General features: G+C 37.7%; 1 protein-coding gene and 1 long non-coding RNA gene across 2 annotated transcripts in view; both read left to right on the forward strand.

Annotated features, from left to right (window-relative positions):
• The first annotated feature begins 600 nt into the window (after positions 1-600).
• Positions 601-4,882, forward strand: LOC133532346 (uncharacterized). Its single transcript, XR_009801681.1, has 3 exons — positions 601-1,118; positions 2,512-2,581; positions 4,530-4,882. It is a non-coding gene; the product is annotated as an uncharacterized LOC133532346 (long non-coding RNA).
• Positions 4,883-8,706: 3,824 nt separating this feature from the next.
• The window catches only part of LOC133532622 (colorectal mutant cancer protein), a 50,458-nt gene continuing 36,899 nt past the window's right edge, over positions 8,707-22,265 (forward strand). The window contains exon 1 of the mRNA XM_061871374.1: positions 8,707-9,002. The gene's annotated coding sequence lies outside the window, so the exon portion shown is untranslated. The remainder of the gene's footprint in view (positions 9,003-22,265) is intronic.

Here is a 22,265-nt window from a genome sequence, read left to right on the forward strand (position 1 = left end):
CCGATCCTTAGAGCAGCCGAGAAAATGTTGATGCACACATCAGCATAAAAATAGATTCTTACAGAACACTTTTTGAAAGTCAAGAATTGTACCTGAGCTTAAGTCTTGTGTTGTGGGTACTAAGATGAGAGAGAGCTAGGTAATATATGACATAGATATATATGATTTGTCATATAAAGAATTCATAACTCAGGAACAAATATTTGTGATAAACACACAAATAAATGCTCTTACCAGAATTCGAACCCGGGACCAATTGCTAGTGGCGTAGCGTGAGCTATATAACCATGGGAGATGTCGTATCTTATCTGCGAGTGCGAGGCCCTTTTCAATGTGCATAACCAAACACTCCAAAGAGTAAAGTAAGTATGCTAACCGCAAAAATCGAAGTTAGTCAATTGCGGGCATTTTTCTCTGTCACCTAATTACGTCTTAGTGAGAGTAAAAGAGAAAGATTCCCGCAATTTGCGAATTTCGGTTTTCGCGGTAGGCCCCCTTCGTAAATCGTAGGTAGTTGGTAGGTAGTGGTAGGCAAAGAGCATATAATCACTACGTGTGGTAGGTAGCAAAAGAGCATATAATCACTACGTTTTAGTAGGTAGTCACTACCGATTTTTTAAACAATTATGGCCTGGATGCGTGTCCTTTAAGCCTTAAGCTTTTTTTTTTTTACTACGTTAGGCGTTTTTAAGTATTAACCATTCCGCTTTTGATTGACATGCTATATTAAGCAACCGCTAATAGTAAAGCTTTAAACGATAATTTAGTACTGCTATTTTTTAATGGTGAGTGCAACAAAATTAATATTTGTTATTTTATAATTAATTTATAAAGAATACATCGCAAGCACGTTTTTGTTTATGCATACCATAAAAACGCCTCAAGCTCAGTTCATCGATTTGACATAACGTTGTAAACACAAAGTACAATGAACTCTTTCATTTTCGCGATAAAATTGACTGAAACATCGTGAATAATGAATTAAATGTGTCTTAATCAGTGCCATTTTGTTATTTCATAGCAGTTATATATAAAAGCGAGCCTTATATAGTGGTGTTCATAAGTATGTTAAGTAGGGCGTGGAGCGGTCATATTAGGAGCTATTTTTACACTTTACTGTAAGTAAATAAAAGAAAATTCTTGAAGATGCTTAGAACTTCCCTACGCATTGTTACTTGTTCAACTTAACACTCTATAAAAGCTTATTTATTTTGTATGAAGATAATCGTTTAAGACCGCGATTATAAGTTTATGAGTTTATTTTAACTGAAAGTTACAAACTAAGTGCTAATTTAAATTAAATTTATTTTATGATTACAATTCTTAAATTTTCAAATAAACGTGCGACTTGCAATCCGGACGCCGCGGGTCAACCCCCGGCTCGTACCAATGAGTTTTCTGGAAATCATGTACGAAATATTTTTTAATATTTACCAGTCACTTTTCGGTGAAGGAAAATATCGTGAGGAAACCGAACTAATAACAATACGGCCTAGTATCCCTCTGGGATGGAATGTCAGATGGCAGTCACTTTCGTAAAAACTAGTGCCTACGCCAATTCTCGGGATGCGTTGCCAAGCAGACCCCAGGCTTCCATGAGCTGTGGCAAAATGCCGTAACAATGCCAGGAAGATGATGATGACAGCTTAAATTTTATTATTTATTTTATTTTATTTATTTGGGGCATCAACAGCAATACTAAAAGTAATACATAGCATAGTGAACAGAAAACATAGCCAATAACATATGTCCACAAAAGTACAACTAACATGCAATAACTAAGTGGAAACAAGATTACAAAAAAAAAGTTAAAATGCACTTTAATATTATATATTATCTGACGACCGGTTTGGCCTAGTGGGTAGTGACCCTGCCTACGAAGCTGATGGTCCCGGGTTCAAATCCTGGTAAGGGCATTTATTTGTGTGATGAGCATGGATATTTGTTCCTGAGTCATGGGTGTTTTCTATGTATTTAAGTATTTATAAATATTTATATTTTATATATATCGTTGTCTATGTACCCTCAACACAAGCCTTATTGAGCTTACTGTGGGACTTAGTCAATTTGTGTAATAATGTCCTATAATATTTATTTATTTACTTTATACAAAGTCGCGCATGAGAAGAGGCCTGTGCCCAGCAGTGGGACGTATATAGGCTAAATTATTATTATTATTATTTATTATACAAAGTAGATATGGCTTGTGTAACGTTAACGTTTTTATTAATATTACGTCCAATAAAACACTATTTAAATGGAAATAACTTTTAATATGCTAGGGAGCACATATTGACACGACTTACGTAGGAATATAAGTGAGGTACCTTCAGTTACTTTTTATCATAGAAAGTAAAAGAGTCTATCCACATCATTACATATATATTCCAATTAGATAAGCATAGAACCCGCCCAATGGGTAGCGGTTTCTGCAGCTTATGACGCTCACTAATTCAGGGGTGTCAGGGTGTCACATTGGTTTTAACATTTCATTTTAAATTCTTGTTTCAGATTATGTTATAATAAATAAAGATGCAAATGCAACGGAGAAGCATGGAGGCTGGCAGTGATGTAAGCTACTGTAAGTATTTGTTAACACAAAATACAGATTTATTCAGGACACGGGGCCAGGGCAGGATGTTGTGTGAGCAAAGCTCCAAAACCGTTAAATTTCTGAACCGTTATCATGTACTTGGCACAATACCTTTTAATTTCGGGTTTGTTCGTAAAGCCATGTTTCTTAACCTTTTGAACGCCACGCCTATCGCACGCGGCGCGTAATCGTGAACCTTGTCGGTATGAAGGTTGATATTGGGCTGTAGCCGCGCGCGTCATATGACGTCTTTGGCGGTCAAAAGGTTAAACCCGTTTTAGGAGAACATTTCCATGATGTTCTTGACAGATTAACCGGTTTAGAACAATAAAAACTGGTTTCTTCCTATGTTGGTGTCTGTGTTTACGTGGCACACCACCAAGCCGGCCGGTCTCTTCGCTCGGCAAATAAACCGATTAAAATAAAGTTCTTAAAAACATTTGCGTTCTGATGAAAGTTCGGAGTTAAACCGAAATAAACCGGTATTTTACCCTTTGCCTGTGTATGCAAACAGTACTAGCTTCTGCCCACGACTTCATCTACGTAGAATGATGATGAGCATTGATAAACACTGTCCTTCCCTGGACCTCAAACTGTTCTTGTTGTGCGTCTTTTTTTTATATGCCAATTTCATTGTCATAGGATGGGCCTTACGGGCACTGAGAATGGTGCTAGTTCAGTGGTGTCACTCACGAATTCGAGCCAATCGTGCAGTCTAACGGAACTAGTTGCGACCAATCGCGCACGTGGTGCGAGCTCATCAACCAGTCGCGTTGCGGCATTAGACTGCACGATTAGCTCGAATGCGTGTGCGTGACACCGCTGTACTGGCCCTATTCTTATTGTCCGTAAGGCCCGTCCTTAGATATATATGTCAATGGCCAATTTCCACCTTTGTGAACTTTTCAGAAAAATGACAGTAAAATTCTGTATACCTTACCTACTGCCTTATCTGCTTACATACCTTACCTGCTTATATACCTTACCTGCTTACATAATTTCACGAGAATCGGTTGAGAAATGCGACCTGGAGAAGAGAACATCTGGACATAAATGCATTTTTGCCCAAGCTAACACAGACCTTCGCTAACACTCAGTCAATAACAATACTGAAAATTTTAAAAGCTCTGTAACTAAACAAAATTTCGACGAGTTTTCGATAGAAGACGACCAGTTTGGCCTAGTGGTTAGTGACCCTGCCTACGAAGCCGATGGTCCCAAGTTCGAATCCTGGTAAGGGCATTTATTCGTGTGATGAGCATGAATATTTGTTCCTGAGTCATGGGTGTTTTCTATGTATTTAAGTATTTATATAAATATTATATATATCGTTGTCTAAGTACTCTCAACACAAGCCTTATTGAGCTTGCTGTGGGACTTCGCAATTTGTGTAATAATATCCTAGTACCTGGGCGACCGAGCTTTGCTCGGTTATAACTATTTATTGTAATATGGTGGTCTATAGGTGATAATCTTAACTACATTTTTTTACTAAATTAAACTTGTCTAAAACAATAAAAATTAAAAAATTATATATAAATTTGAACATATAAAAAAAAAACAAAAGTTAGTCACCGGGCGAGATTCGAACCCGTAACACTCGTTTAGCAGTCCGCGTCTTAACCCGCTGGACCAGACGGACAGTGGCCGGCATCACGAAATTAGCGACCATATTCTGCGTCGAAAGAAAAACGCATGAAAACTCGAAAACACGCGTTTTCCCAAACATAAGACTAATCTAGATAGATTGTATACCCCCAAAAACCCCCATATACCAAATTTCAGCGAAATCGTTAGAGCCGTTTCCGAGATCACAGAAATATATATATTTATATATATACAAGAATTGCTCGTTTAAAGGTATAAGATAATATTTATTTATTATTTAAAATTACTGGTTTTATGACGCTTAAATAATTGTTTTTATTTGGTTCAGATGACAGGGAGCCCTATGAAGACTGGGGAAGCAGGTCGTCACTCAGCCAACAAGAAGAGGTAAATAATTAATTAACATAATTATCACCATTGACATATCTAAGGACGGGCCTTACGGACAATAAGAATGGGGCCAGTACAGCGGCGTCACGCACACGAATTCGAGGCAATCGTACAGTTTAAGAGCCCGGTAACGATTTTAGAGCAAAAATGTAAAATTGATAGATTTTGTTGTTGAAATTGTACACCTTTGTTACGTAATATCTAAATAAAAAGTATTGTTTTCTTTTAGTATGTCTTCTCATCTTGCTTTTAATAATGAGGTTGCAAGCGTGACGAGAAGGGACAGTTTTTTAAAAAATCATCAAAAAATTATGGTGGTAAATTTTACAAAATTATATATAAGAACAGTTTCAGCAAATGTTGTAGATTGTTTAAGTATCAAAATTACGTTGAAATTAAGTCGATTTTCAGAGAAATTGTCACTTGTTTTGAAGTAATTTCTGGAGAAAATTGATTTCGTCAACTTTCATTTACACAACTTCAAATTTATGATAACAAAAATGTAGTTTATTAAAGTTGAAGTACAGGATATTTATAATACAAAATTACCATTTCTAGTAGTCCAAACTTTACACAATTTACAAATAAGAGCTTTAAAATCAGTGCTTTACGCGCGTTTACCTAAACGTCCATCAGAAAAAAAAAACATTACTAAATAAGTGAGTCTGTTTTCAAAAAAAATTGATGTATTAAAATGAAAGATAACAAGTCGTGCTAATAGAAACCAATACATGTTATTTCTTATTGTTAACAAGAGGTGTACAATTTCATCGACTAAATCTATCAATTCGACATTTTTGCGACTAAAATCGATATCGGCCTCGTAACGCCACGGGTTTTCAGTATTTTATTTTTTTGTTAGAAAACGTTCTTTATAGACTGCACTTAAAACTTTTAAAACTGCTGAATCTTTTATGAGTCATTTGTAGTTTTAAGCTCAACTCAAAAGAACTCGACTCTCTAAATAAAAACTTCGTTGCAACGAAAGCAACAATATTTGAAATGTAATAAAATATTTTTACATTTCAAATATTACTGACGAATTGACGATGTGCTGATATTTAATGAAACGGAAAACGACTCTTGCTCAGGCGTTCAGCCCAACATCGGGCCCGATAGCATGTGGATGTAATTGGCCCTTAAGCCCTTTAATTTTTTTTCGAAATCAATCTTTATGTTTTCTGCTCGATAGTTCACAACCGAGGTTTGAACTCACGATTTTTGACCACCATACACGTATGAAAGGTTTTCATTTTTTTTATTCTTTGTTAGTCAAAAGTAAGGAAATCCAGGAAATAAATGCAAAATGCATTTTGTTTTTGCTTCGGAAATGCGAAATCAGTATATTCCCGCCAACCGCAAGTTTTTAAAACACTCCAATGTTAAAATAATGAGCCATAAATTATAGACCACATCAAATAAAAATCTATAAATGTCCAGGAAGTCGGATTATCTTTTTTTTTTTCGCTCGGAATGTTTCGGAGTGTCTCGGCTATTTTCGGCCATTTCGTTTCCTTTGCCTATTTTCAAATGCTAGGGTTGTCCATTCTTAATTAAGTCTTGTTTAAATAGCAACTGTGTTTTTTAATTAGCTGCTGTAAATATACATTGAAATATGAATATAAACTCGAATTGTTAGGATGTCTGTATGTTCGTCTGCGACATCATAGCTCCGGAACGGATGTTTCTCGTTTTAATAAAGGGCCTTTATTTTTATTCAAGTACTTCCTGTCTAGATAATAGGTGAGGTAGGCTAAGTATAGTGTTATACCGCATACAGACTGAAACACAGTGAATGAATTGTGCGCCTTCAGTATTTCCAGGAGTACGGGTATATTTATAGAGTTTTTTTAATATTTATTTCAAAAAAATACATATACATACAAAAGCGCTGGTGGCCTAGCGGTAAGAGCGTGCGACTTGCAATCCGGAGGTCGCGGGTTCGAACCCCGGCTCGTACCAATGAGTTTTTCGGAACTTATGTACGAAATATCATTTGATATTTACCAGTCGCTTTTCGGTGAAGGAAAACATCGTGAGGAAACCGGACTAATCCCAACAAGGCCTAGTTTACCCTCTGGGTTGGAAGGTCAGATGGCAGTCGCTTTCGTAAAAACTAGTGCCTACGCCAAATCTTGGGATTAGTTGTCAAGCGGACCCCAGGCTCCCATGAGCCGAGGCAAAATGCCGGGACAACGCGAGGAAGAAGAAGACTTATACATACAAAAGCTTCGCCAAACTGAAGACGGTTGGCAAATAGTGCGCTCTCTCTAAGTAAAAATCTGTGCCTTATATTAGGTATCTACAGAGTACAGAACTAACTGCATATAGTATACTTAGGTTAGGGGGAGGAGGGGGGTAGGGGTTAGGTTCGAATAGAATTGTATGATTTCAAACTGACATAGATATCATACACTAAATAAAAAGTGAACAAGTCCACCGGTAGCCGAGGCGGAAAGCGAACCCGCGTCTTCAGCTTACGCGGCTAATGCCTTGCTTGGCTTAAAATGTAGAGTCAGACCAAGATAAGTTGGCAGTGATTTTGGCAGCCCAGAAAGTGTTATTTTAAAAGTCATACTTCTATGAAATTATGACGTTCACTTAACACGCACTGGCTGGCCTATCAAAATCGCTGCAAACTTATCTTGGTCTGACTATGATTTTACCAAAACATGAAAACATGTATATTTAGTGCGGCTGGTTTATTAAGAGGATACGGGAGCTGAGATTTAAATATTTTAGGTGAATATATCCGTCTCGCTAACGGAAGCGGCTGCGATAAGGACAACGCCAGGTTAGGCGAAAAATCCTGTTTAAAAATCTCAAAAAACGATGTTTTGTACTCGACTGTTTCCTCCTCCAAAACTTAACCAAATGTAACAAAATTTTGAGATCTACATGGTAATGAAATTATCTGTGTCGGACTGTTTTGCTTTTTAGACTAATTGATGTCAGTTTTGAATACCATGCTTCTCTTTGCGGCCTTGTAAATTAATTAGGCTGTTTTTGCGAATATTTGAAGTACACTAGCGCCTTAAGAAACAAAAGTATGAAAACAGTCCGACACATATATTAATAATAATAATCTGTATTGAAAAAATCATTGCTCTAGCTTCAAAAACCACGGAGGAAACAGTCGAGTACGTTTGTATGGAGAAATTACCACTCCTGTTGCCTCTTAAGTAGGAATAGTTGGCACCGCAGGCAAGTAGTGCAAGCACCCCATAATTCAGCGAATCTGTTGAAATATAAACCGTACGCATAATTGGGCAGAAACAAAAATGGCGCCACCATTACGTATTTACTCGATGCTCCATAATGCACAACCCTGCAAACGAAGCGTTACTACGGAGCTCGTTCGAATTTCTAAAATGAGTTTTTTGCGTTTCTCTTTTCTTTCGAATTGATAATAACCACAACTAGTGTTTTCTAACCATACATTAATTTTGATCTAAACAGAAACATCTACAAGCGATGTTATAATTTTATTTAATTCATTTCAAAATGTGTTGTAACCATGTTTATATATTACAATTGGTGGAACTTACGGGATGTTACTTATATCATTACAACTAATCTGAAGGGTTAATTTGGCAACAAAATTTAATAAACCAAGTACAAATTTTTCGAGTTAGATCGCATCCAAAACTCATAGTGACGCTGTAAGCGGCATCTGACAATTGTGATTGAGTGTTGCAAGGTGGTCGTTGACAAACCGAACTTGTAATTTTTTTATGCCAGTACTGATTATTATATGAATGTAGAAAGAAAAAAAGTTAAGTAAATATATGTATAATATATAAATGTCCTCCCGTTCGAAATTTTATGAGTAATGCATACACCTATGAACGTACACCGCAGACGATGATGTCAAGTGTAACAATAACAGCGATTTAATGCTAGTATTGCTATCATATACCCTCAGGCAGCATACGTATTTTTAGTTATAACGATAGAAAACCTTATTTCAATTAATTAAATTTCAAATTATTTTGACATAGTCGACTGTTACCTGTCATCATGCCTCTTGAAGCGTTATTTTCAAATAAGTGAGTTATTTATGAAAAAAGACGTAACAAAATGGCACACTTGTTATCATAATTTACAGTGAAATTCGAATAATTTGGATCTTTGTCCTGGCAACCCCACAAAATCGGAATGCGCCATACAGCGCCGCGCCGCCCGCCGCGCAGTCGTGCTACGTCACCAAAATAAATAAAACAACAGTTATTCCGAAAAAAAAAAAACAATAATCAAAATAACAAGAAAAACACACTCGCGATGTGAAAATAAAAAAGTTTGTGATTTCCCGTTTCGCCAATGGCGGCTGAGACGTTTTTCGCCTTCGAAATTTAGTGCAAGCGTGTGTTTTAGTGCTGACCTAGTTTTAAATGCAATGTGACGTCATTTGGTAATTTTTACAAGCTTTTTAAGTGTCGGATTTTCAATACAGTGTAATCGACGTAAGTGGTAAAGTAACAGTGATAAAAAGCTACGAGTGTTGGTGTACCGACTTCAATCGTTTTATCAATTTTACTTCGTTTTATTCAAGTTACTGTGCGTAGTTTGTCTGATTTAGTTAAAGCTCTAGATGGTTCAAACTATAGGTTGTTTAAAAAAAAAAAAAATTAACTACTTAATCTTTGAGTATTAATCAATCATGAATATTTTGAAATGTCAATCGCGTCAATTTGTGACCCCACTTGAGTTTGACATTTTGACCCTGTATTTCCTTGGTTCTAAGTCTGGCATCTGTTTAGTTTAAAAACCACTTGACATTCTGGAGGACTACCAAAATAAACAAAACAGCCATAAATTTATTTTTATAGGTAGATATCTAAAAATAGAAATGTTTAACCATACGAAAGTTATGAATCAAAAATAGTTTGGGCATAAATAACATGCAATGACAGTGAAGTTTTTTAAAATGTTAGTAGTAAATGAATGAATATATTTTTATTAGTAGAATATAACTTACAAACTAAGGATGTTAGTAGGTACAGAGAACTTAACTTGAAAACAAAACAACACTGACGGGAGAATGCAATCCCTCACAGTGCGACAATAGGAACACTCAACCCTGTCCGCTATCATTCCTAGGATGCTGTTGGGACTCCCATGCACCTGATTCAATAATGTCAGTTTTTGGTGAAGTTTTTCATGCAGAAAATGGATGAAAACATTTTCTGTAGGTACATTTTTAATTAAATTGACACAAACCTGGTATTAATAGCTCAGCGGTAAAGCATTTCTAGACTGTGGGTTTATAATAGTCTGTCTACTCATGTATAGTATGTTATTTGATATTTATCAGTTGCTTTTTAACACATGAGATAAACCTGTATATAATATATTTGTAAATTGTGTATGAAGTCTCTGCTGAAGCTCAGCAGTTATTTTTTAAACTTTATTGCACATATTTACAAAAAGAGTACAAATGGCAGACTTAACGCCTTGAGGCATTCTCTAGCAGTCAACTGTGTATTTACAAACTCAATATATACAGTGGCAGATTTACCCTAAGGTGCAGTAGGCCCAGGCCTAGGGCGGCAAAACATAAGGGGCGGCAGCAAGGCGCCAGCCTTATGATGGGTGCTGAGGAAAGGGCGGCTAGTTAGCTACTACTGAGCATGGGGCCTAGGGCGGCCAAGACTGCAAATCCGCCACTGAATATATATAAATAAATATACATATATATAATAATTATGTACCTAGTGTGAGATATCGTACAGACATTTATTCACGATTGTTTTCAAATAAGTGCTTATGCAACTTCCTTTTGAATGTAAGCTTGCTCTGAGCTTGTCTATGTCTGAGTTACGCATGCATATTAGCTGTTTCTTTTATATCTCAGATGCTATAACAACATTATGATTGACTAATTTACTTCAGGACATCCTGAGCCCATAGTGTAAATTTATTCGATTTCGTGGCGTGACGTACGCGTTCATTTAGTATGGGATTTAGAAACAGCGCGCTAAGCGGTACGTTTAGGAAACTCAAAATCCCATACAAAATGAGAGTTAACGCAAACGCGTACGTCACGTTACGCCATCGAATAAATTTACACTAGGGGCACTGGTTTTGTACTCAAATGACAGATTGGACAAATTGGGGTAATCTTACAATAACGTTAGTATCTGGTTTTTGGTTTTTTGGAAGGTTTAATAATTTTAATACAAGAAAAATGAACTCTAATGAAATTTCAATCATTACTAATGAGAACGGTGTTGCTTTTTTTTTGTTTGTTCTATTCTATTTTCTAGTACCATTGATTGTAAACTGACCCGCCAGTTTTTCATATATCCATGGGCCGCTAGAGTATAGTTGTGCCATTCACAAGAACGGTTCAAATATATACTATAGGTTAAGACTGCTGAAGATGATGAACATTATTCAAGTTACCATCAAAAACAAATGAAATCAAACAAACAGATTTTGTTTGTAGAGATTTGATAAAATATCTATACCTTAATCTCGAATTGGCATCATTGTAGCAAGCAACAACAAATATTATTATTGGCTTGTATGGAAATAGGGAATATTGAAAAAAAATATTTACTTACTAGCTTCTGTCCGCGGCTTGGTCCGTGTAGAATGACGATGATGATTATTAAAAACTACCCAATGTCCTTCCCTGGGCCTCAAGGGCCTCTATTAATCTCCAAACCAAAAGTTATTTAAATTGGTATCGTGAAGAGGTCAAAAACATACAGTGTTTACCTTTCGCTGGAACTTCCTCCCGCGCACACTCCGGTTGTGGAATGAGCTACCTGCCGAGGTTTTCCCGGGGGTCTACAGTATGAGGTTCTTCAAAAAAGGAGTGTACAGATTTTTCAAGGGTCGGCAACGCGCATGTAACACCTGGAGTTGCAGGCGTCCATAGGCGACGGTGACTGCTTACCATCAGGCGGGCCGTATGCTTGTTTGCCACCGTCGTGGTATAAAAAAAAGCATCTAAACTATTATCTGACAAAATATCAGCCGGGAGACGATGACTGACGAAATATGCTCCTGGCCCGTGGTCTATTCATTCACGCAGCAAATTAAAAACTTATTGAATATGTATTACTAACGACGACCGGTTTGGCCTAGTGGGTAGTGACCCTGCCTACGAAGCTGATGGTCCCGGGTTCAAATCCTGGTAAGGGCATTTATTCGTGTGATGAGCATGGATTTTGTTCCTGAGTCATGGGTGTTTTCTATGTATTTAAGTATTTATAAATATTTATATATTATATATATCGTTGTCTAAGTACCCTCAACACAAGCCTTATTGAGCCTACTGTGGGACTTAGTCAATTTGTGTAATAATGTCCTATAATATTTATAAAAAAAAAATCTTATTAATAATGTAAGTCACACGTCACAGCGTCAGGTATGAAGTTGCAAATGCCCAGACTTTACATATTAGCCACCATTGTTGTATACTAATACATACGCATAACAATAGGAATGGATAACATATTTACTGTCCACATATTTAGAAACGAATGTGCAGGGAATAAGTATCAAAATCGCTTGGGCTTGCCCATACAAACAGTCCGTTACAATGGATGCGTCACTGATTAAACAACAAAGTTTATTGCCGACAGACAGACAAATTGATCGCTTTTCTGTGAACCTGAAATGCTAGCATCTCACTATTTTATGCAAGTTCTAGTGGCATCCCTTATAGTTCTATAGTTCAAGGTATTTTTTTCATAATTAAGTAAGTATTTTTCATTATTCATTAGTACTGTTATTATTTTCATTTTTATTTTTTTTTGACGATCATGATAGAAATTCTTATATTTTTGACATCAATGCAAATTTATTATGTAATTGTCTTTCATGAAATAAATCATGTATTCTAATCTAATCTATTCTGTATTTTGCTCCATACAGTTAAAAATAGACAGGAAATTAAATAATTAAATTAATTATTATTCATCCTCACACCTTAGAACCTAATTGGTCGCGTACTGTGCGGTTTAAGGGGAAGTTTTTAGTATTTGTTGTTATAGCGGCAACAGAAATACATAATCTGTAGAAATTCCAACTGGCTAACTGTCACGGTTCATGAGATACAGCCTGGTGACAGACGGAAGGATGGACGGACAGCGAAGTCTCAGTAATAGGGTCCCGTTTGACCCTTTGCGTACGGAACCTTAAAAAAAATCGCTGCCAACTTAGTTTGGTCTGATTATATTTAGCACGGGAGCGAATTATATCCCATTTAACGACCGACGCAAAGGCGACGTCTCCAGCTCAATTAGATAGTAATATATCAAAGAAATTGGAGAAACAGATGGCATCATCAATCAGCATTGAGTAATCTAAGCTCTTTCATACACTTTAGCGGAATTGTGAACCTTGTTACTATAATGTTAAGGTCTAGATTTCGTGTTCACTTATTATTTTTTTTTTTTATACTACGTCGATGGCAAACAAGCATACGGCCAGCCTGATGGTAAGCAGTCTCCGTAGCCTATGTACACCTGCAACTCCAGAGGAGTTACATGCGCGTTGCCGACCCTAACCCCACCCCCCTCGTTGAGCTCTGGCAACCTTACTCACCGGCAGGAACACAACACTATGAGTAGACGTATATAGACGTGATCTAAAAATTGTTTGCGGAAATGCGGACGATCCGACATTGGTCAATAATTTACGAACACTATTTCATTGGGAGTCTTTAGGCGGAGTGGGTCCTTTCGATTTAGGTCACATTAAGGACGCCAGTTTAGTTCCTGCAAGTCGTATAGTAGTGTTAGTGTAGCACCTGCTCACCGTCACCGCGTGCTCGGTACACCTGTAGGCCGATGTATTTAGCATCGGATAGTACCGTTACTCCTTTTGCTTATCAAAATTGACCCTTATAAACGAGCAAGATAGAACATAGGAGACTAGAAAAAACGGCCCGAAAGAGAGAATCAAAATACGTCTCACTGGGACTAGTTTCAGTATTGTCATTAATTGACGTCTTGCTCTATTTAAATATTATAGCCTCGTAAGGCCCAAGGTCCTACCTATAGGACTTATTCAGTTCGATGAAATTTAAATCATATTCAATTAGGACAGAGTTGCATTTGTTTTGTTTCGTGCAATTTTCAAACAAAATAAAATCTACTGTATTCCGTGCACTATAGTTTCAAATTCCAGTGGCAAATTTTGGATTTTTCATTTCTATGGCTGGGCCTTAAGAGGATATGACATTATTACACAAATTGACTAAGTCCCACGGTAAGCTCAATAAGGCTTGTGTTGAGGGCACTTAGACAACGATATATATAATATATAAATATTTATAAATACTTAAATACATAGAAAATACCCATGACTCAGAACAAATATCCATGCTCATCACACGAATAAATGCCCTTACCAGGATTTGAACCCGGGACCATCAGCTTCATAGGCAGGGTCACTACCCACTAGGCCAGACCGGTCGTCAAAAAGCACGTCCTTGTACCTGAGGAGTTGTCCGCCTTGCTTTCGCTTGCCTTCCTCCAACTCGGAATAAAAGACGCGCTTAGCCACTCGACCCTCCACCATTCTTGAAACGTGGCTGCTCCAACGTAACTGTCGTCGCATGAGGTAGACTTCGATTCCACCACGCCGGCTCTCCGTAGGACTTCGGTGTTCCGCACTCGGTCGGACCAGCTGATCTTTAGGATCTTATCTCTATATTTAGATAACGGTAAACGAGGGGTAAATAAAGTAAAAAACTACGAGTAATCAATTATTAAGATCTGTACCCCTAGTGTAACTTTGATCGACATCATAACGTGACGAACGCGTTTGCGTTAAGTCTCATTTTGTATAGGATTTTGAGGTTCCAAAACGTCCCGCTTGGCGCGCTCTTTCGAAATCCAATACAAAATGAGACTAAACGCAAACGCGTACGTCACGTTTGGAAATCGAATTTAGTTACACTAGGGGTACAGTATAATCTTTCAGACTACCTTTATATTCATAGATAGTACAAAAACATGAGAAAACTAATACTAATATAGTATTTTATGCAACAGTTGTATAAGAAGGGTCAAAAAAGGCGAGTGGCGTGAGTTACAATGTGAGCCGGAGCCGAAGGCGTAGGCGAACATTGTAAAGGAATACGCCACGAGAATTTTTTGACCTACTTATACAATGTTGCATACAATATTTTTCCTACGAGTCAACAAAAATAAATCTTAATTTAGGTAAACAAATTACAGCAAAAGTATATAGCCAAGACGCGCGAGCATACCTTGTTACGCGCCCGGCCCGCTCCGGGCCGCGGCCGGCCGGTCAGCGACACCTCCTCGTAACTCATGAGGCCCTGGTACTTGCTACTTGCTAAATTAATTTTTAAGACAGTTTTTTCTCAATTTTGGCCACCGTAGCCTACGGAGACTAATAAGCAACGCTAAGCGGTCTTCGTAGTCTATGGGTGTTGCTATATTACGGGTGTCACATGCGTGTTTCTGACTTATGAAGTAATTATTTTTACTATGCAACCAAATGAATATTTTGTAAGTTGGCAGCAATGCACTTAGTTTAAAACTGTATTCGTTTTGGTTTTGTTAGGTTGGTAGCCATTAATCGCAGTAACGTTATAGCTTATAAAAGCACAAGAGCTTTTATGAGGAATAGACAATATAGACTTTTCTTGAAATCTTTTATGTATGTTCTTATATTCGTGTTAATGAATGCATAAATGACAGATAACAGTAGAGGAGTAGGAAAACTAAAGTAAAACATCATTGCGCGGCATTACCATGAGACCATGATATTACGATATTTCAAGTTGCGCGCAGTACAGTTGCGTCGCTCATTGACGAATACATAATTATATTTTAGTGCAAGTTCAGCAAGTTGGGTATTTATTTAGCTCTTCTAGTTATTCTAGTTCGCGACATAACAATAACATATTATATCTATGCTATATGCTATGATAAGCGGTTGCATACAATCTATATTTAGAACAAAGACTCATTGCACGCAAGGTCTAGACGTTACAGCCTACCTAACTTTCAGGGTTAAACTCGTTTACCTAGTTGTTAACGTGGTTAGCGACTGAAACTTTAGAAACATGGTGTTTTCTTGCGACCAAGAACGTCACGAGATGTTCAAATCTGCGGGATCAATCAATTGAAGATAAAATCACACGCAAAAAAGTAAAACTGGGATATTTGCTCCACATTTTAAAATCACAAAATTAAAAATAAAATAAATCGGGCAAGTGCGAGTCGGATTCGCACTGGAAGGGTTCCGTACTATTATCTATAAAAGCGGTCACCCATCCAAGTACTGACCCCGCCCGAGGTTGCTTAACTTCGGTGATTGGATGAGAACCTCGAGATTGTAAATAAATATTTATTATATTCTGTTTTTAGTACGAGTATTTGTTGTTATAGCGACAACAGAAATACATAATCTGTAGAAATTTCAACTGGCTAACTATCACGGTTCATGAGATACAGCCCGATGACAGACGGACGGACGAACGGACGGACGGACGGACAGCGGAGTCTCAGTAATAGTCCCGTTTGACCCTTTCGGTACGGAAACCTAAAAACAGTGCGTGTGAGGATAGATGCATTCTGTATCAATTAGATGTAGGGTTGCCACCTTTTTGCGCCCCAAATAAAGTATTTCTCGTCTGATGGTACAAAAATAAAAAGTACACGGCATAAAAATAAAGTATTTTATTGTATTTTTTTAAATACATATTTTTTGTTTGATTTCGCACTGGCTAACAGTTTCTTATCAGCTTGAAATATGTTTATAGCTTCTAAGCATGGCATGCACAAAAAATAAACTAGTAGTTCATTTCTGATAAGCTTAATGGAAGCATTGTTTCTTAAGGTTGCATTCAGGAACATTGTCAAATGTATTTTCCTGGTGAATAGATATGAAATTTCCAAAATTTGCATGTTTCGCTTAAAAAAATATAATTAATGAATAAAGGTCGTAAATAAAGTATTTTGGCGTACTTTTAGTGCTTCGTAAAATATAAAGTACACAAAGCTAAAATAGAGTACAATACTTTTTATAAAAGTACGGGTGGCAACCACAGAAATATTGCCCCAGTGAATATTTAGTTCCCCAAAAAAATAAAACATTATTTAAAAAAGAATTGATGCAACGTTAGCTGCAAATCTCGGATGCGATGTACAGTCGCCATCAGATATATCGGAGCGGCCGAGGTGCTCACCAATATCTGAACACGCACTCTAACGCCTTGGCAATAATGGCGTGTTCAGATATTTCTGCGCACCTCGGCCGCTCCGATATATCTGATGGCGACTACTGTCGCGGAACGCTCCTAGGCCTGACTATATAAATCTTATACCTTTAAACGAGCAATTCTTGTATATATATATATATATAAATATATATATTTCTGTGATCTCGGAAACGGCTCTAACGATTTCGCTGAAATTTGGTATATGGGGGTTTTTGGGGGTATACAATCGATCTAGATTAGTCTTATGTTTGGGAAAACGCGTGTTTTCGAGTTTTCATGCGTTTTTCTTTCGACGCAGAATATGGTCGCTAATTTCGTGTTGCCGGCTGCTGTCCGTCTGGTTCAGCGGGTTAAGACGCGGACTGCTAAACGAGTGTTACGGGTTCGAATCTCGCCCGGTGACTAACTTTTGTTGTTTTTTATATGTTCAATTTTATATATAATTTTTTAATTTTTATTGTTTTAGACAAGTTTAATATAGTAAAAAAATGTAGTTAAGATTATCACCTGTAGACCACCATATTACAATAAATAGTTAAAACCGAGCAAAGCTCGGTCGCCCAGGTACTAAGCATAAAACAAGTCGTCCTCTACAGGAAGTAATACTATTAAAAGCAACTAAGCCGGAAGATCCCAATAAACGAGTAATCTCGCATTCGCCTGATCCTCCAAAAATATACTCGACTTAAACACGATGCGTTATAAGACACTCGAATTCCATCGATTTTAGGCCGGTATTGTTATAGCCCACGGACAAGGCGAGTCGAACGCTCTGGCTCTGGCTATTAGGGCATAAAATATCGGAAGATTCTCTATTGTAACTAGGGCCATCTCTAAAATTTGGAAACGAGGACAAGACGCGTGAAAATGTTTTTTGTAAATAATGTCAAACGATCTTGGTTTTCCTGAGGATCAAATGTCTATAAAGGACTCATGGCATTTAAGCAACACAAAGGTCAAAAATGAGAGTTAAAGTCTGACGCTCGCACTCGACGATTGAAACGCCTCTAACAAAATGATAAGGTGATGTGACGTCACATCATATAAGTCTGTCCTAAATGTATGGAAGATTAAGGAAATTGCCATTTTGACCCTGAAATATTGCGTTTATGTGTATAGTTGTCATACAATTTATTTGTCAATAAAATGTAAGGAATCGAATGGTACCATTTTCTTTTCTATTTTTGAAAGACAAAAAAAAAATTCTTTTGAGACTCGGAGGCTTGTGTTTTTTATAATCTCAATAAAAAAAATTATATTCCACTTTTTTATAATGGATGGCTCATTTTCTATCCATTTTACTATTTTTTTTAATAATATTCAACATGTGTCAAGTACCCAATTATATGCGAGTACGAGCGAGATGCATGATGCATAGAAAGTAAGTTACGTTCTCGACAGCGTTTGTAATATGTCAGTGCCGAACTGAGGGCTTACCGCGAACCACGTTCGACGTGTTGCCTCCCTGTCACACTTACGTACGAATTTACAAGTGCGACAGAGAGGTAACACGTCGAACGTGGTTCGCGGTAGGCCCTCTGGTGGTAGCCACATTAGAGGCGATAATCGTTTTTCTGCCCGTATATTCGATTCGTTAGATTCTCTTTGGAGCAATCGTAATAACAACACGCGGAGTACTGAGCTCGCAATATCCTCAAATACCGACTCTTTCCCTTACATTGTTAAGTTGATTTTCGGTTGCGGAAGAATTTATTGATGTTTCGCAAGTTTGAATTTGCGATCGTCAATGTTTAATCGATATGTTTGCTTGTCGAGGTTAAGAATTTCAGTTTTTCTTTAATCGTTCGCTCATTTTTGCCATTATTTTTAACTAGCTTTTGTCCGCGACTTCGTATGCTGATGAGTACCAGACCCAGACCAGCACCAGAGTGTGACTTGTTTGCGGGGAGATGGGTGAATATGTGCCAGGAGTGTCTGAGGTTCTGTGAGATGATGGATGATAGGCTTTCCAGCACTTGCATGTGATTATTAATGAATATCTGTTTTTTATTTTATATATGTTTTGTATTTGTATAGTCTAATTATTCGGTGTATTGGCATATGCTGTAATGCCGTGTAAATATTAAAAAATAAATAAATAAATGAGCGATGATGATAATGGATAAAAACTTATCCTACTCGTACCTAATGTCCTCCCCCAGGCTTCAAACTTTTTTTATACTACGTTGGTGGCAAACAAGCATACGGCCCGCCTGATGGTAAGCAGTCTCCGTAGACTATGTACGCCTGCAACTCCAGAAGAGTTACATGCGCGTTGCCGACCCTAACCCCCCCTCGTTGAGCTTTGGCAACCTTACTCACCGGCAGGAACACAACACTATGAGTAGGGTCTAGTGTTATTTGGCTGCGGTTTTCTGTAAGGTGGAGGTACTTCCCCAGTTGGGCTCTGCTCTAGATCTGGAATGACATTCGCTGCGCTGTGCCCTACCACACAAAGCGAGATGACATTCACAATGCTATCTTACCAACTTTTGACTCAATTTGTTCAGCGGTTTATTAAGCGTGAAAAAATAACCGTAATATCGTTGACAGACAGACAGACGGAATTAGATACTCACTTTTAAAATATTAGTAGTAATTTTGCTCTCCCATATTAGGCAACATTGACATCTGATCTGACAAAATGTATGATATAGCCAATTTTCGCGATTTTGGAAATGGTTCCATAGTAAATTATGACTAGGGGTTGAAAAAAAAAAACACCTAGTGCAGACGCCATCAGATATATAAGTGCAGCCAAAGTGCTCAAAAATATCTGAACGTACACTTTAACGTCTTGATAACAGAAGATGTTCAAATATTTATGAGCACCATGGCGCTCCGTTAAATACTCTGCTAATATCATAAAACTTGTAGTCAAGTAAAAATATCAAACAAAGCTAATAGCTTCCCAAGCACGTTTACAAGGTACCTATATCAATATCAGACGATGTCGCCCAGCTGACGGGTCAAGGTCGCGGGGCGGTGAGGGGTGAGGGGGCGCGCGAGAGCTCCCCTTCGGGAAGTGGACAAAACATGTGCGAATAAGGCCTGTACCGAAAAAAACTGTATATTTTGACGACCGGTCTGGCCTCGTGGGTAGTGACCCTGCCTATGAAGCCGATGGTCCCGGGTTCAAATCCTGGTAGGGGCATTTATTCGTGTGATGAGCATGGATATTTGTTCCTGAGTCATGGGTGTTTTCTATGTATTTAAGTATTTATAGATATTTATATATTATATTACCACTAGCTTTTCGGTGAAGGAAAACATCGTGAGGAAACCTGCATACATCTGCGAAGAAATTCAAAGGTGTATGTGAAGTCCCCAATCCGCATTGGGCTAGCGTGGGGACTATAGCCCGAGCCCTCTCGCACATGAGAGGAGGCCTGTGCCCAGCAGTGGGACGTATATAGGCTGAATTCTTTATTTATATTATTATATATTATATATAACGTTGTATAAGTACCCTCGACACAAGCCATATTGAGCTTATGCCGAGCCCGGGTATGTCCTTAAACTACAGTAAACTACGTCCACAAGAGAGGTATGGGCATTGTGAATGTCATCTCGCTCTGTGTGGTAGGGCACAGCACAGCGGATGTCATTCCAGATCTAGAGCAGAGCCCAACTGGGGAAGTACCTCCACCTTACAGAAAATCGCAGCCAAATAACACTTGACCCTACTCATAGTGTTGTGTTCCTGCCGGTGAGTAAGGTTGCCAGAGCTCAACGAGGGTGGGAGGGGGTTAGGGTCGGCAACACGCATGTAACTCCTCTGGAGTTGCAGGCGTACATAGGCTACGGATACTGCTTACCATCAGGCAGGCCGTATGCTTGTTTGCCACCGACGTAGTATAAAAAAAAAAGCTTACTGTGGGACTAGTCAATTTGTGTAATAATGTCCTATAATATTTATTTATTTATTTCAAGCCGCTGTAATTTTGTTTCTAAGTAAGCAAGATGACTACAGTTTTCTTACCGCAGTAAAAAGTCTTATCCAAGTATATTAGAGTTTTTGTGCACTTGGCATTTTTAATTGGCTACTTAATTGTTTTTTGTAAATAATGTCAAACGATCTTGATTTTCCTGAGGATCAAATGTCTATATAGGACTCATGGCGTTTAAGCAACACAAAGGTCAGAAATTAGAGTTAAAGTCTGACGCTCGCACTCGACGATTGAAACGCCTCTAACAAAATGATAAGGTGATGTGACGTCACATCATATATAAGTCTGTCCTAAATGTATGGATGATCAAGGAAATTGCCATTTTGACCCTGAAATATTGCGTTTATGTGTATAGTTGTCATACAATTTATTTTTCAATAAAATGTAAGGAATCGAATGGTACCATTTTCTTTTTTATTTTTGAAAGATTTTTTTTTTTTTAATTCGGAGCCTTGTATTTTTTTATAATCTCAATATAATTTAATTCCACTTTTTTATTATGGATGGCTCATTTTCTATCCATTTAACTAAATTTTGTTATAATATTCAACATGTGTCAAGTCAAGTACCCAATTTGCGTACTCGTAGCTGTTTCTGCTTACTTATAGCTACTTCTGCTGTTGATTTAATCGTTAATTATAGTGGAATTATCTAATGTGACATGGTCAATATTTACTTATAATTTACTTCAAATTTTACCGCAACAAGTGCCCGATTTGGAACCACAAGCTTACTTCTGCGAAGTTCTTTCTTATGCTAAAAACGAAGTATAGTTCGCGACTGTGCGAAGAAAATATGTAGAAAGTCGGACCTTTCCTTGCCGTGGTTCTTAACTACATATGTTTGATAGAAATCGATCCAGCAGTTTGATGAGTGTGAGCTACTCTATTCCAAAATGATGAAACGTTTTTTGGCATATAGCATAACCATAGGAAACCGGACTAATCCCAGTTAGTTTACCGGTTGGAAGGGCAAATGGCAGTCGCTTTCGTAAAAACTAGTGCCTACGCCAAATCTTGAGAAGTCAAGCGGACCCCAGGCTCCCATGAGCCATGGCAAAATGCCGGGACGACGCGAGGAAGACGAGCATAGCCATTGCGGTTTTTTTTTAAATTTAATACTCGTAGTTATTAGATGTAATTATGTCATATGTAATCAAATAATTCAAATAACTACACTACACGTATCTATGTACGCGACCTACAATATGTTTACCAAATGCTCCCATTAGCATGACATTTAGTCTTGACATGACGAAACAGACCTCGGAGTCGCCTTAATAGATAACCGTGGGCGACGGACCTTTGCGACCTATGGCTAAATTTCACCGACTTTCTCTTTCGCTATACGAATCAATTAAAATGTCGGTGTATTTAACGTAACGTGTGACGTAAGCTAAATAAAACATACATATTAGTGTGCTTTGCTATGTATTTTTCATGTCACTGTGAATTTTGTATTGACTTGTTAAAGAGCCCTTGAGGCCTTGTGGAATATTTTTATGAATTTT

The sequence above is a fragment of the Cydia pomonella genome, chromosome 27, assembly GCF_033807575.1.
Source record: "Cydia pomonella isolate Wapato2018A chromosome 27, ilCydPomo1, whole genome shotgun sequence".
Lineage (NCBI taxonomy): Eukaryota > Metazoa > Arthropoda > Insecta > Lepidoptera > Tortricidae > Cydia > Cydia pomonella.